The sequence below is a fragment of the Cervus canadensis genome, chromosome 30 (genome assembly GCF_019320065.1).
Source record: "Cervus canadensis isolate Bull #8, Minnesota chromosome 30, ASM1932006v1, whole genome shotgun sequence".
In the NCBI taxonomy this organism is placed as follows: domain Eukaryota; kingdom Metazoa; phylum Chordata; class Mammalia; order Artiodactyla; family Cervidae; genus Cervus; species Cervus canadensis.
Genome location: NC_057415.1, coordinates 23,995,922 through 24,012,579, shown reverse-complemented (window position 1 = coordinate 24,012,579; position 16,658 = coordinate 23,995,922).

Sequence of the window (16,658 nt, the reverse complement as noted above, 5' to 3'; positions counted from 1 at the left end):
TTGGAGTTTCAGCTTCAGCATCAGTCCTTCCAATGAATATTCAGGACTGATTTCCTTTAAAATGGACTGGTTGGATCTCCTTGCGGTCCAAGCGACTCTCAAGCTTCTTCTCCAACACCACAGTTCAAAAGCATCAATTCTTCAGCATTCAGCTTTCTTTACAGCCCAACTCTCACATCCACACTTGACTACTGGAAAAATCATAGCTTTAACTAGACAGACCTTTGTTGGTAAAGTAATGTCTCTGCTTTTTTTTTTTTTCTGATTTATTTTTTTATTAGTTGGAGGCTAATTACTTTACAATATTGTAGTGGTTTTTGTCATACATTGACATGAATCAGCCATGGATTTACATGTATTCCCCATCCCGATCCCCCCTCCCACCTCCCTCTCCACCCGATCCCTCTGGATCTTCCCAGTACACCAGGCCCGAGCACTTGTCTCATGCATCCAACCTGGGCTGGTGATCTGTTTCACCCTAGATAAGATAATATACATGTTTCAATGCTGTTCTCTCGAAACATCCCACCCTCGCCTTCTCCCACAGAGTCCAAAAGTCTGTCTGTACATCTGTGTCTCTTTTTCTGTTTTGCATATAGGGTTATCGTTAACCATCTTTCTAAATTCCATATATATGTGTTAGTATACTGTATTGGTCTTTATCTTTCTGGCTAACTTCACTCTGTATAATGGGCTCCAGTTTCATCTCATTAGTACTGATTCAGATGAATTCTTTTTAATGACTGAGTAATATTCCATGGTGTATATGTACCACAGCTTCCTTATCCATTCATCTGCTGATGGGCATCTAGGTTGCTTCCATGTCCTGGCTATTATAAATAGTGCTGCGATGAACATTGGGGTGCACGTGTCTCTTTCAGATCTGGTTTCCTCGGTGTGTATGCCCAGAAGTGAGATTGCTGGGTCATATGGCAGTTCTATTTCCAGTTTTTTAAGAAATCTCCACACTGTTTTCCATAGCGGCTGTACTAGTTTGCATTCCCACCAACAGTGTAAGAGGGTTCCCTTTTCTCCACACCCTCTCCAGCATTTATTGCTTGTAGACTTTTGGATAGCAGCCATCCTGACTGGCGTGTAATGGTACCTCATTGTGGTTTTGATTTGCATTTCTCTAATAATGAGTGATGTTGAGCATCTTTTCATGTGTTTGTTAGCCATCTGTATGTCTTCTTTGGAGAAATGTCTGTTTAGTTCTTTGGCCCATTTTTTGATTGGGTCATTTATTTTTCTGGAATTGAGCTGCAGGAGTTGCTTGTATATTTTTGAGATTAATCCTTTGTCTGTTGCTTCTTTTGCTATTATTTTTTCCCAACCTGAGGGTTGTCTTTTCACCTTGCTTATAGTTTCCTTTGTTGTGCAAAAGCTTTTAAGTTTCATTAGGTCCCATTTGTTTAGTTTTGCTTTTATTTCCAACATTCTGGGAGGTGGGTCATAGAGGATCTTGCTGTGATTCATGTCGGAGAGTGTTTTGCCTATGTTCTCCTCTAGGAGTTTTATAGTTTCTGGTCTTACATTTAGATCTTTAATCCATTTTGAGTTTATTTTTGTGTATGGTGTTAGAAAGTGTTCTAGTTTCATTCTTTTACAAGTGGTTGACCAGTTTTCCCAGCATCACTTGTTAAAGAGGTTGTCTTTTTTCCATTGTATATCCTTGCCTCCTTTGTCAAAGATAAGGTGTCCATAGGTTCGTGGATTTATCTCTGGGCTTTCTATTCTGTTCCATTGATCTATATTTCTGTCTTTGTGCCAGTACCATACTGTCTTGATGACTGTGGCTTTGTAGTAGAGTCTGAAGTCAGGCAGGTTGATTCCTCCAGTTCCATTCTTCTTTCTCAAGATTACTTTGGCTATTCGAGGTTTTTTGTATTTCCATACAAATTGTGAAATTATTTGTTCTAGTTCTGTAAAAAATACCATTGGTAGCTTGATAGGGATTGCATTGAATCTATAGATTGCTTTGGGTAGTATAGTCATTTTGACAATATTGATTCTTCTAATCCATGAACATGGTATGTTTCTCCATCTATTTGTGTCCTCTTTGATTTCTTTCATCAGTGTTTTATAGTTTTCTATGTATAGGTCTTTTGTTTCTTTAGGTAGATATACTCTTAAGTATTTTATTCTTTTTGTCGCAGTGGTGAATGGTATTGTTTCCTTAATTTCTCTTTCTGTTTTCTCATTGTTAGTGTATAGGAATGCAAGGGATTTCTGTGTGTTAATTTTATATCCTGCAACTTTACTATATTTGTTGATTAGCTCTAGTAATTTTCTGGTAGAGTCTTTAGGGTTTTCTATGTAGAGGATCATGTCATCTGCAAACAGCGAGAGTTTCACTTCTTCTTTTCCTATCTGGATTCCTTTTACTTCTTTTTCTGCTCTGATTGCTGTGACCAAAACTTCCAAAAGTATGTTGAATAGTAGTGGTGAGAGTGGGCACCCTTGTCTTGTTCCTGATTTTAGGGGAAATGCTTTCAATTTTTCACCATTGAGGGTAATGCTTGCTGTGAGTTTGTCATATATAGCTTTTATTATGTTGAGATATGTTCCTTCTATTCCTGCTTTCTGGAGAGTTTTAATCATAAATGGGTGTTGAATTTTGTCAAAGGCTTTCTCTGCATCTATTGAGATAATCATATGGTTTTTATCTTTCAATTTGTTAATGTGGTGTATTGCATTGATTGATTTGTGGATATTAAAGAATCCTTCCATTCCTGGGATAAAGCCCACTTGGTCATGATGTATGATTTTTTTGATATGTTGTTGGATTCTGTTTGCTAGAATTTTGTTAAGGATTTTTGCATCTATGTTCATCAGTGATATTGGCCTGTAGTTTTCTTTTTTTTGTGGCATCTTTGTCTGGTTTTGGAATTAGGGTGATGGTGGCCTCATAGAATGAGTTTGGAAGTTTACCTTCTTCTGCAATTTTCTGGAAGAGTTTGAGTAAGATAGGTGTTAGCTCTTCTCTAAATTTTCGGGAGAATTCAGCTGTGAAGCCATCTGGTCCTGGGCTTTTGTTTCCTGGAAGATTTCTGATTACAGTTTTGATTTCCTTGCTTGTGATGGGTCTGTTAAGATCTTCTCTCTCTTTCTGGTTCAGTTTTGGAAAGTTATACTTTTCTAAGAATTTGTCCATTTCTTCCAAGTTGTCCATTTTATTGGCATAGAGCTGCTGGTAGTAGTCTCTTATGATCCTTTGTATTTCAATGTTGTCTGTTGTGATCTCTCCATTCTTATTTCTAATTTTGTTAATTTGGTTCTTCTCCCTTTGTTTCTTAATGATTCTTGCTAACAGTTTGTCAATTTTGTTTATTTTTTCAAAAAACCAGCTTTTAGCTTTGTTGATTTTTACTATGGTCTCTTTAGTTTCTTTTCCATTTATTTCTGCCCCGATTTTTAAGATTTCTTTCCTTCTACTAACCCTGGGGTTCTTCATTTCTTCCTTCTCTAGTTGCTTTAGGTGTAGAGTTAGGTTATTTATTTGACTTTTTTCTTGTTTCTTGAGTTAAGCCTGTAATGCTATGACCTTCCCCTTAGCACTAGAAACGAATTAAAATGAAAACACAACAACCCAAAACCTATGTCTCTGCTTTTTAATATGCTGTCTAGGTTGGTCATAGCTTTTTTTCCAAAGAACAAACGTCTTTTAATTTCATGGCTGCAGTCACCATCTGCAGGGATTTTGGAACCCAAAAAAATAGTCTCTCACCATTTCCATTGTTTCCCCATCTATTTGTCATGAAGTGATGGAACCGGCTGCCATGATCTTACTTTTGTGAATGTCGAGTTTTAAGCCAACTTTTTCACTCTTCTTTTTCACTTTCATCCAGAGGCTCTTTAGGTCTTCTTCACTTTCTTCCATAAGGGTGGTTGTCATCTGCATGTCTGAGGTTATTGATATTTCTCCAGGCAATCTTGATTCCAGATACCAGTTAACACCAGCCGATAGAAGAAAGGAACTGTTTCAGCCAAATTAGCCCCTTTATTGTCACACTTAAACATTAGTCCTCACTCTAAGGTAGACACATTAAATTCTGAATGGCATCTCAGGAGCCCTTTAAGACAAGTAATTTTTGTTTTTAAAAAGACACCAAGTGTCATGTTTCACATAATAATTTGCACTTATTGAGTGCCTACAGGGTGACAGGGACTATGCCTAGTGCTAGAGACACAGCGATGAGTGAGTAAGAGAGCTTTCTTCTTTTCAGGACCTTGGCATCCAAGGGAGCAGCTAGTATAGTAACGTGAGTCTAGGATGGTGGGGTTATAGGATACTGTCTATAAATCACCCCGAAATGCCAGGGGTCTAAGTTACTCCAACTTCCTCGGCTCTTCTGCAACCACTTTTGCTGAGCATAACGTGGTCCACCAAAGAAGTCTCCAACTAACAAAGGAAATGTTTTACATAACCATTTATTTACAGAAAAAAAATGAGAGGTGTGGGTGAAGGAGATTGGCTTGTCCCAGCTAAGAGGAATTTAAGGAGGGTGAGTTGACTCTTGGAGAAGGTGCTGTGGGGAGAAGATATGTATCTTTTGATGTAAGAGGAAGATTCAGAAAATTATCCTTGAAGGGTTATTTCTTTTTCTTGCATTTCCAGGAAAACAAGCCTCTTGATATCCTATTTTCTAATCCAAATTCATGTGAGGTCTTTTTTCTGAAACTGAATAAAATTGACTTCCAAAGAAAGAACTTTGCTTGCCCAGAGGTGACACACCTTGTTGGCAGCAACTTGCCTCAACTCAGAAAAGAATCAAGGAAACCTCTCACTCCAGGGACTTCCCCAGCTGTACAGTGGCTAAGACTCTGCACTTTCACTGCAGTGGGCATGAGTTCCATCACTGGTCAGCAACTAAGATTCACATGTCATGCAGCCAAAAAAAGAGAAAGAAAACCTCATACCCTAACCCCAAATGTTTTACTATCCCATCTTGGCGGCAAAAGCTTGTTGATCCTCACATAAGAGGACTGTGAGGGTCACAATTGTCCTCAGTCTCTCAAGGTGAAAACCAACAGGTCATTTCCTTGCCAAAGCTTGTAGCCTTTGGGTCTCTTTTGCAAAGTCTATTCTTTCCAATGCGTATATTCTCCACAGCTAACTGCATGTTAGATCCAGTCTCCTAGAGCTTTCTGCCCTCATAGGTGGGTGAATTCCTCACCCACCACAACAGAGTAAGCACCCTTCTTTAAATTATGAAGAATATTTAACTGAGGGCCAAAAATTTCTTCTGCTTGTCCTCATCAGTTTCATGTAGATCTGAAGCCTGAAGACATTCATTCCTTTTAAAATTAATTTCTGTTGATTCACATTGAAACAATATTGGCCAAAGTTGTCAATCTGGCTGTAAGTCTAGCTGATCAAAGTGCTCTTCCACAAACAATAAAATATTTGTTAACTCACAGTCATGGTTCATAACTCTTCAGCAACTCTAATCGTTACCTCCAAGGATTCCCCCATATGAATAAACAAAGCAGGATAACAAAACAATACGAGAAAGACCTGAGTTTTCAACACATGTAATTCCTAGTTAGAAAGCATTCACTAGTAATTTCTGGTCACTTGACAATAAGTTTGGTTTGCAAATGAAAATTCTGATTTTATTTGCCAAAGATCAGACAGCTCAAATGAACTGGAAAAATGCTATTATCACTCTACTTCTCTGAAAAAGATGTTTGGGGTGATTCTTGGGAGACCCAGCTTCTATCCCTGGGTCAGGAAGATCCCGTGGAGAAGGAAATGGCAACCCACTCCAGTATTCTTGTCTGGAAAATCCCAGGGGTGGAGGAGTCTGGCAGGCTACAGTCCATGGGGGTCACAAAGTCAGACAAGGCTGAGCCACTTCACTTTCACTTTCACTTTCTTTAATTTACATCTGGAAATTGTGTTGTGAATTTTGCAGGTTGGTTTCAGCTTGGGATGGTTGTAGCATTAGGATGCATTCAGCAGCAAATAACAGAATCCAGTCTCCCAGGGCCTTCCTTAAGCAATAGTGATGTTAAATTTTCTCACCTAAGAAGTCAGTCAGCAGTGCAATGATGTCATTAAGGACCCAGACTCTCCTCTGTCTTGTTCTGCCACCTTTTGTCACTTCATGGTTATTGCAGCTGCTAATATCAAATCCACATTCAAAGCAAAAAGGAAAGGCTGAGGTAAATTGCTTTCTTCATGTGAAATTTCTGTGGGGTTTTTTTTCCAGGAAGAACAATTACAGGAAGTCTCCCAACTGACCTCTCCTTTTGTTTCATCTGCCAGATATGGGCCATAGGCCCATTCCTAGACCAATCAGAGGCAAAGGGAAATAAATGGGAAAAGCCCAACACAATGTATTCCCTTGTGGCTTGTGGGAGGCCCTGTCTTTCTTGACCTGAAGGGCTCTACTCACCATCCAAACAAGAAAAGATCTTTGACAGCAAGGAAGTAGATCTCTATGGATAGCTCATAGGCAAAAAGTGAACAGTGACCCTGGGGGGAAGTGATCAAAGTGTTTAGTGTTCTTCCTGATCGTGCCACTTTATATGGTATTTAGAAATCAAAGCAACATGTAGATTTATTTAGATTAGATTTATTTAACTACATAATCATATGGTTAGGTCATAGGAACCTTTCAAAAATATAGTACTGCAGTATTAATTATAGGATTAATTAGTTAAAGGCATTATAGGGCTTGGAGAAACTTCTCCCTTTCCTAGAGGCCCATAAGATTGCATTTTCTTCCTGAGCAACTGTACATGAAACATCATGGAAACAATAAGATTGTTGTTGCTACATTCAAAGAAGTACAGATTATTTAAACTCAAATTGGATATGGGGATTAGCCGCTGACTACTGAAAACTATGCTTTCAATCTGTTGTTGAACTGTCCTGAAATTATTGATTTCGGGCACATGAAGAGCTTTGAATTTTTTTCAAGATTCACAATTTTGTAAAGGGTCACATGAATTTTAATGCACAATATGGACTGTGTTATAAATTTCTGAAACTTTCTTTGGCATGCAAACCTCAATACATCTGCATTAGAAATATTTTCCTGTTTGTACTCAGTTTCAAGAGAAAACAATGAAATTGAAATCAAATTATGTTTACCAAGAAAACTCATTATCCTTGGAAGTTAGGAGTTAAGTCCAATATGAATCCTAGGGAGATCCCAGAGTTTCTAGTGATGTGAACAAAGTTTGGGAGTTTACTCTGCAAGAAAGAAGTGAGGACAAAGAGAAGAACACAGTCAGCTCTGCCAGCTAGAACTGGAATTGCAAACCCTCTCCAACACAAGATACCCCACAACTCAGTCAATTAATACCTAGAGACACCAGGTCTCACCTGGTGACACTAATATAGTCATTTAATATCAAATAATGCATAGTTTCCTTTGTTGACACACTCTTCTCTACCCCTCAAAAATCTCACTCAAATATTTCTGAGAATCTCCAAGGAGAAAGCTTACAACTATGTGTTCTCAAAGCAGTTTGCTAACCACAATCATCACAGCATCTATCTGGTCTTTTCTCTCTTATTCTGACTCCACCAAGTAACTCTGAAGGGCATCTCTCTTGTCCCTGCTCATGATAACCATTTTGAGAACATCAATACCTGTGCTAAGGTTACTATTTCTTAGTGTTGAGCAAACTCTCAGTTTTCCAGGCGAGGCTAAACTGGCATAGCAAGGACAAAAGCCAATGTCTCAGTCAGTGGCTTGCTATGACAAGGGTTTTATTTCTCAATACCACAAAATCTAATAAAGATCTGGGCACGCTTTAGAGGAGCTATTTCACTTATAGAAACCTAGTGATTTAGACTGAGGGCTTCACAGTCCTGTAGTTGCTCCATTAGGAGCAGGAAACCTCTCTGATCAACCAAGCAGGCTTACAGGGATACTTCCCAGATAAAGGGCTGACTGGCTACTCACAGGTCTTCTCTGCTGTAGACTGCATATGGCCTGAGCCACTCAACTGCAAGAGGCCCAGAAAGTGCAGAGAGGTCTTCTATATCAATATAGAAAAGGGAAGAGAAGAGATTTTGGTGAATGCTAGGAATATCTGCTTTACAGGTTAGTGCTGGATTCTTGGAAAACATGGAGACAATGACCCTTCTCCAGTTCTATGTTGTTCTGTCACCTGATCCTCAAATCAGTACTTCTTATGCCCAGAGTCTCCAAAATGAGCTCATGAGTGTAAGCGCCACTGTTTAGTTCTAATTTCTCTTTCTACAGGAGCTTCAGCAAGTCCAGGATTGTGGGGGCAATGCTGTGAGATCTCTCATTCTGACTTTTTTTTTTTCTTTTATGACAAATTCACATACATTCTCCCACCTTTTCCCCTAATTCTCCCTCAGACAGTGTTCAGCTTGTTTGCTGATATATCATAATGTCCCAGCTTGGTGCCTAGAACTCAGAAATATATTGATGAGTGGATGGATGGGTGGGTAGGTAGGTGGATGGCTGAGTGATGATTTCTTCTCTACCCACAGATGAAGCTCAAAGGAGCCTGTTTCCATTTTCTTCCCCCCCCCCCCACTGTTAAATTACTTTTTATTTTATTTTGTGTTGGAGTATAGTTGATTAACAATGTTCTGTTAGTTTCAGGTACACAGCAAAATGATTCGGTTATATATAAACATGTCTCTTTCCACTTTATTTACCCTGTCACCTTGACCCTCGTTGTGGTCCTTTCGTCTCAGGTACTATTTTGCTTTTTTGGGTCCCCACTTGGGTGGGGACTTTCTTGAGGATTAATTATGGAAATGTCAGTTACAGTTTAGGGGCTGAAATCCTACCACTCAAACCTCTTCAGGAATTCCTAATTGAGGAATATGCCCATGAGAACAATAACCAAATGGAAAATAAAATAACACTTTTTTGGCCATGCTGCATGGCATGTGGAAACTTAGTTCCCTGACCAGGGATTGAGCCTGCTCTCCGCTGCAGTGGAGTCCTTAACCACAGTGGTCCTTAACACTGGTCCACAAGGAAAGTCCCTAAATAATCTTTATGACCTGATAGGCACCCAGTTGTCTCCCAGTACAGAGATCTTTTTCAAGCCCAATCAGATTATGCTGTTTAGGCCTAGAATCCTAAAGAAGCTTCCATCATTTCCATCACTCAGGGGTGGTGGAAAGGTATGGAACAGACCAGAGGCAATTGATGCAGAGCCCATGTGTAGAAGAGAGAATGGACAGACCCTGAAATAGACACTGAAATAGGGGACTGTAATTGCAGACGAGGGAACACCAGCTTAGAGACTCCATCCTCTCATTAAATGTGGGTTGGTAATTGCCCTGTGCTTTGAGCATCTGTGGAATTCTTCCTCCCTTAGAAAGAAGCTGGTCAGAAGGATAGACAGAGGGTATGGGAGCAGCAGAAGTGCCCTCTCTCCTACAGGCCAAGGTGGAAACAGGAGGAGAGTTGGATGAGAGTTGTCTATCTCCTCTTCCTCTCTTACATGACTAGCCCTTCTCTCCTGTTCACCATGACTGTTATCTTCACTTCCACCTCTGCCTGGGTCCTTCAGTCGTTTACCCCCTAGTCACACCCATTACGCTCCGTTAAAAACTATCCAGAACTGTAGTCTAGGTCAGTGTTCTCACCCTACCTGCTTGCTAGAGAGACAAGTTCAAACTCTAGGCTTATCACTGTGCTTTTGTATGAAGTCATTTTTTTTAAATACACAACTTGCTATATGTTAACACTGGCATATGGATAAACTTTCTTTTGCTTACACATGGGTTTCTGATCAAGTGGCCCCCTGTTGAAAATTCTTGGCAGCCTTACCACAAAGGATAGCCTGTAGCTAGTTTCCTCTGCTGAACTAGGGTTCCCATCTCCTTAACATATTTGCTATAAAGGAACAAAGGTTCATCCATAATAATGAAAAAAAAAAAAAACCAATTGGGAGGCGGGGGGAAGGACTGCAAAAAGTTGACCATGACATAAATAGTTTGGGGCGCATTTGGGAGTAGAGACTTTGGATGGAGCAAAATCAGTCTTGCCCTGCCTAGCCTATTCCTCTCAGCCTTTCCCACGCTCTCCCAATTCTATGCCATCATTTCCCCACTCACTTTCACTTCTGCCAGCTTGAATAAGTGTGAATCATCTCTGTGGATGCCATAAATATCAGCCCATTTGGATAGTTCTCTGTTAACACAGATCTTCTTTGTTTCTAACTAATAGTGCTATTTAATAGTTTTATCAACAAAATTTTAGAATAGACAGAGTGTAAACTGCCTCAAAGCATTCTCATTATGGCAGAAACTTTATAAGGAGTATAAGTTTACAAGGAAAAAAAACCCAAAGACTGAAACAGTTGAAAGACTTATAAGTGGTGGTACAGGTACTCCCACCACAGAAGATGGCAAACACAACAAAGATGCCCAACATTATTAGTCATTGGATAAATACAAATTAAAACTACAGTGAGATACTATCATACACCCAATAAAATAGATTTAAAAAAATTTTAATTACTACACCAAGTGTTGGTGAGGACACAGAGCAACTAGCCTCTCATGCACTCATGTTGGGAATATAAAATGCTATAGTCATTTTGAAAAACAAGTGGGAAGTTTCCTAAAAAGTTATATATACATACTATTTGATCAGATCTAGCCATTCCACTCCTAGGTATTTATTCCAAGAAAAATGAAAAACATACATTTACTTTAAGACCTATACATGAATATTTATAAAGCTTTATTTTGCAGTAGTTAAAAATCGGAAGCCACTCAGATGTCCATCAGCAGCACATGGAATACTATTCAGCAATGAAAAGGATGAATATGGATGAATTTCAAAATAATTATGCTGAATGAAAGAAGCTAGACCAAAAAAAAAATTGGTACATATTGAATGATGCCATTTATGTAAAACTTTAGAAAATGCAAATTAATCTCAATAGTGACAGGAAGCAAATAAGTTTTGCCTGGAGATGGGGTGGGGCTTATAAAATTAAAAAAATTAACTTTCAGGGGTAATGTAAATATACATTCAATATCTTGATTGCAGTGATGTTTTCATATGTGTGAAAACATATGGGTGTAATCATATGTCAAGACATCAACTGTTATACTTTACAAATGTGAAGTTTATTATAAGTCAATTATATCTCAATAAAGTCATTATTTTTAGAAGATTTGCTTAGTGCTTTGTACCAGCGAAAGATGAAAGAATTGGCTTGGCGTCTTTTCATTATGTTTCAGGCTGCTCTCTAAAGGTTCCTTTTACTGTAGGTCAGCAGAGAGGAGGGGTGGATGTTCTGGGTTGCCTATCATCCCACTGCACTTTTATCTGTCTATATATAGTTTCAATAGACATGGATTTGAACAAACTCCAGGAGAGAATGAAGGACAGGGGAGCCTGGTGTGATGCAGTCCATGGGGTTGCAAAGGGTCAGACACAACTTAGCGACTGAACAACAACTATATATAGTCTCTCTAAAGACTTATTTCAAAAAATGACCAGTTTAAGGGAAAAAAACTGTCTTTAGAATCTTCTGGATCATCTGATCTTTAATGCTAAAATATTTTATGAATCTAAAGTTCTATTAATGAGTTACATGCATATATTCTCTCTTTGATTTGAAGATGTCCTCAATTATAAAACACTAAATCTCTAGCTTTTAATGATGTTTTTATGGGGAAAAAGTAAAATAAATATATTAAAAGTATACTTATTATAAGATTCATTCCAGTTTCAAAAATATTAAAAGCATGACTTAGAGTACTGATTATAGCACATAGTCCCCAGATTGTAGGAGGGGATATTTTTGAGAACTAAAAGTGTTTGCAGGAGTCAGGGTACAAAGTGTAACAAAGAGATCCCAAAATGCAACAACAGCTTAAACTGGGTGGAAGTGCGCTTCAGTCTCAACATCCAGCAGGTGGGCAGTCAGGTCTGGCTTAATGACTCTTTGATCTGTGCAGTACCACAGAGCCCCATGCTCAGAAGGGCCCAGAGCTTGGTTTCATGGGCTGCTGTTACCATCTTGAAAGGCTTACTAATTTCATCTTTGAACTTGTGTTTTGAAAGTAAAATCCAGGGGAACAGTGGGACATGCAAGTGAGCAGAGGAGTACACAATCCGTGTCTGCCATTCCCGCACTCTATTTGCACGTCATGTTGGCAGTGCTCCATGAACCCAGAATTCCAGTGGGCCCACAGTGCGTGGGAGTTCAGAGAAACTCAAAGTGAGTACAAGTATGTGATGCTGATGACTAAGAAAGGAGGTGAGGAAGGGGACTGACAGCCCTGGGAGTCCTGGGAGGACATGCTTTCCATTTAAACTAGAACTTACTACTAATCCAGAAAGAAGACAATGATACTCTAAGAAACACAAACAAGGAACCTCATCACATCTTTCCTTAGTTGAGTTACTTCCCTGTATTAACAAGTCACTTACCTTGAAAATGATAGCTTAGAAAGAAATGGAAAGTTTTTTTCCTTTCAGTCTTTCCTTACTCATCAATAACCTGAAGATAGAGTGTTGATAGAATATGTATGAAGAAGTGAAACAAAAACATTTAAATTAGTTTTCTGCAGCATTTGTACTCTTCTGATAAGAATGAGATATATATGCTTGCATGAATTACAAAATGAAAATCATGTAATTTTGGTGATTCTGCACATAAGTTAAATGTTTTTATATTTGCATTTATAAATGGACATTGCACAATATAATGAATGGTAAAATTCATGTTAATGATCTAAGTTTTAAGTTTACTTAGCAGAAAACTAAATAGCAAAAAAAAAAAAATGCCAGAAGAAAGAGCATGGAAAGACGAGAAAACTATAAATTTTACTACATTTAATGGCAATCCCCCCACCTTTTTTTTTTTAACAAGAAGGCTTGAAGTTTCATTTTGCATTGGGCCCCACAAATTGTAGCCGGCCCTGCTGCTGTCTTCAACACATGACTTCCACTTGTGGGTTCAATTTGGCTGCTTCAGTGTCTTTCATCTTTTAGCACTTGAAGAGCTGGAGAAAGACCAGGAAAGTGAAGCACAAATCTTTCTTTCTTTCTTAACATTTATTCATTTATTTTGCTGGACTAGGTCTTAATTGAGGCATGCAGGATCTTTAGTTGCAGCATAGGAAATCTTAATTGCAGTATGTGGGATCTAGTTCCTTAACCAGGTATCAGACTTGAGCCCTCTGCATTGGGCATGTGGAATCTTAGCCTCTGGACCACCAGGAAAGTCCTGGAAGCACAATTCTTTTATGGGCCTTCATCACTAAACTCAAATCCCATCAGCCAGAACTTAGTCATACAGCCCCATCTAGCTATGAGGCTGACTGGGAAATATCTTTAGCCCAGCAGTCTTTTACTCAGCTAATGCTCTATTATTTTAGAGGAAGAGGGAATTGGAAACAATGTGAAGTTGACCACAGTATTCATTCAGTTTGATTCTAATATTTCTAGTCCTAGGAATTCATCTTAAGGAAATAACAGAAATGTATAAAAAAACTTTTAAGTAAAGGGATATTCACTGCATCTCTTTTTATAATTATGGCAAATAAATTAGAAACAACCCAGATTTCCAAAGCAGAAAAATTGGTTAAATAAATAAAGACATATCTATATTCTGAAAAATTAAACACCCATTAAAATTGTGTTCTCAAAGAATATTCAGTGTTATAGAAAAATGCTCAAGATGCAATGGTACATGAGAAAAGCAAAATGCACAACTCTACAGATAATACTATTTAGAAGCACTTTTTCAGCCAAATGGGTATGTCTGGGTTTATGACAGGGGTTAAGGGAACAAGACTACAGGCCTCACAGAGTAAATTTCTCCCAGCATATGTTTGAACCACAACCCCTCAGGATCAGAAACTGGATTTTGTTTACAGACTCAGGACAGATTTGTCTCTCAGAAAGACATTTTAACTAGAATCATAAGTTAAATACGTACATCAAGAAGGCAAGTTTATTCGCTTATGAGGACATATAATAATAACATGACATATATATGCAACGCCCTCCCTCAGTCTCATACTAAGTGTGAGTGCCCTTCCTAAGGGCAATATATTACATCATTGTATTTGATGATATTACCGCATAACCAAGAAAATTTCAGTCCAATAATAAATTTGAACATTTATTCTTAAAGAACTCTCCATGAGGATTTTTCGAGAAAACCAGCCAGACTGTGAAAACAACCACATTTTTCAGAGCACTCTATTCTGTAAAGAATTACTGAGAAACAGGCAAAAAGCCCCTATGTCCTCCAGCCATTTTCTAGAGTCCTGTAGCTGATGATCAAGAACAGAAGTCTTGACTTCCGTTTCCTGTGGGGAAGAAATGTGGAGGGGCACAAGGAATATTCCATGGACAGAAGAGCCTGGCAAGTTACAGTCCATGGAGTTGCAAGCTGAGCACACACACCCAAGGTAAGGGGGTCAGAGAAGTTTCTGTCTCGAGAGGTGTGTGGGAGAGCTTTGGAGGAGAGTGAAGATGGAGAGTTTGTGACTGTGACTTGAAAGCTCATGGGTATAAGGTAAAAACGAAAGGATATTTAAAGAAGTGTTGCTGTAGTTATAAGCCTGATCTTCATTAATGTCCCTTGAGAAACATGAATAAATCTGAATTATTTTTAATAGCTTTTGGTTTTGGGACCTTGATAGGACCCTGGAGCAATCCAGGGATACACAAGATACAAAAGTAATTAATGATTTTAAAATCTACACTATACCAACAGTAATAAATCATTTTTATAAAAGCATCAGACTTGGGTAATAATTCAATATTTGCTTTTATTTTGTGAAAGATAAGTTTATATATATACGTGTGTGTGTGTGTGTGTGTGTGTGTGTGTATGTATGTATATATATATATCCACTGAAGAAAAATTCATAGTTACTCTTAAGATAGTTGTCTTCAAATTGTGCCTGTGTGTTTCCACAAATAATTTTCAGGAACTATGTACACTCTTGCACTTTACATTAACATACAATTTAAAGAGTTCCAAAGGACATAATATCCAATGCTTTAGCATTGGTCACTGTTTTAAATACATACAAAGGGATCTAAAATACTATAATGATTAAATATTCACCATCATTCTTTAAAGCTTTCCAGGTGGCTCAGCGGTAAAGAATCTGCCTGCCAACGCAGGCGACACAAGAGGCAGGGGTTCGATCTGTGAGTGTGGAAGATCCCCTGGAGAAGGAAGTGGCAAAACCCTCCAGATAATTCTTGCCTAGATAATTCTGTGAACAGAGGTGCCTGGCAAGATACAGTCCTTAGGAGTTGCAAAGAGTTGGACATGATGAACACTCATGCACGCACACATCATTCTTCAAAGAAAAATACATGTAATTGTTCAGAACATGTTTATTGTCCTTTTTCCTCACAGAATTCTAACTAAATATAATTATATATAATATATTTTTTAGGCTTGAAAGTCATATTGAGCACTACTTCATACTTCTCTCTGCAACAAACTACTAAAACTTGCTAAACTTGCTTAGTTTTTTATAACCGTAAGGCCCAATATTGTAGCTAGTCACATGTGGCTGCTAAGCACTTAAAATGAAATTAGAGTAGCTAGGAAACAAAATTTTGAATTACATTTAAGTTTTAACATTTTAATTTATAAAGTTTTCTAACTTCCCCACAGAGATCTTACCTATTTGTTAGGTTTATTTCTATTTTATATTGTTTGATGCTTTTCAAAATTAAGATATATTTTCTGTTTGTGATGTATTTGAAAAGATAGTTGATCTTTGTAAACTGATTTTGTACCTAAGGGCTTCCCAGGTGGCACTAGTGGTAAGGAATCTGTTTGCCAATCCAGGAGATGCAAGAGACACAGGTATGATCCCTGGGTTAGGAAGATCCCCTGGAGGAGGGCATAGCAACCCACTCCAGTATTCTTGCTGGAGAATTCCATGGGCAGAAGAGCCTGGCGTGTTACAGTCCATGGGGCCATGAAGATTCCGGCACTACTGTGTGACTGAGGACACACACACAACTTTTCTAAACTATGATTAATTCTAATAATTATTCCATCAGGTAGATAATCTTATCACCTACAAATAATGAAAATTTTGTTTCTTCATTTCTAAACTTTATACTTTTTATTCTCTTGTCTTAAACCATTTATTTCATTGGCTAGGGCAATGTTGAACAGACATGGTAATATTGGATACCCTTGACTTATTCCTTATTCTAAGCAAAATGCTTCTAATATTTCACCATTAACTAGGATACAGGTTTTCCATGGATACTTTTATCAGGTTAAAGACAGTTCCTTTTATTGATTAAAAATCACAGTTTTTTCTAACACCTTTTCACTATGAGATGATTACTTCCCCCTGTAATCTGATAATGTAATTACTTATATCATTGCATCTTCTTATGATAAAGTACATTTGCACCCCTGTGATAAATCCATGTCATAGTCACTTTTATAAGTTACTGTATTCAACTGACTAAGATATTCTTTAGAATTTTTCCATCTATGTTTTCACTAAGGGCTTCCCAGGCGGTGCTAGTGGTAAAGAACATGCCTGCCAAAGCAGGAGACTTAAGAGACATGGTCTAATCCCCATGTACACTCTTCCCCGGGTGGGGAAGATTCCCTGGGGTAGGAAATGGCAACCCACTCCAGTATTCTTGCTTAGGAAATTCTATGGAAAGAGGAGCCTAGTG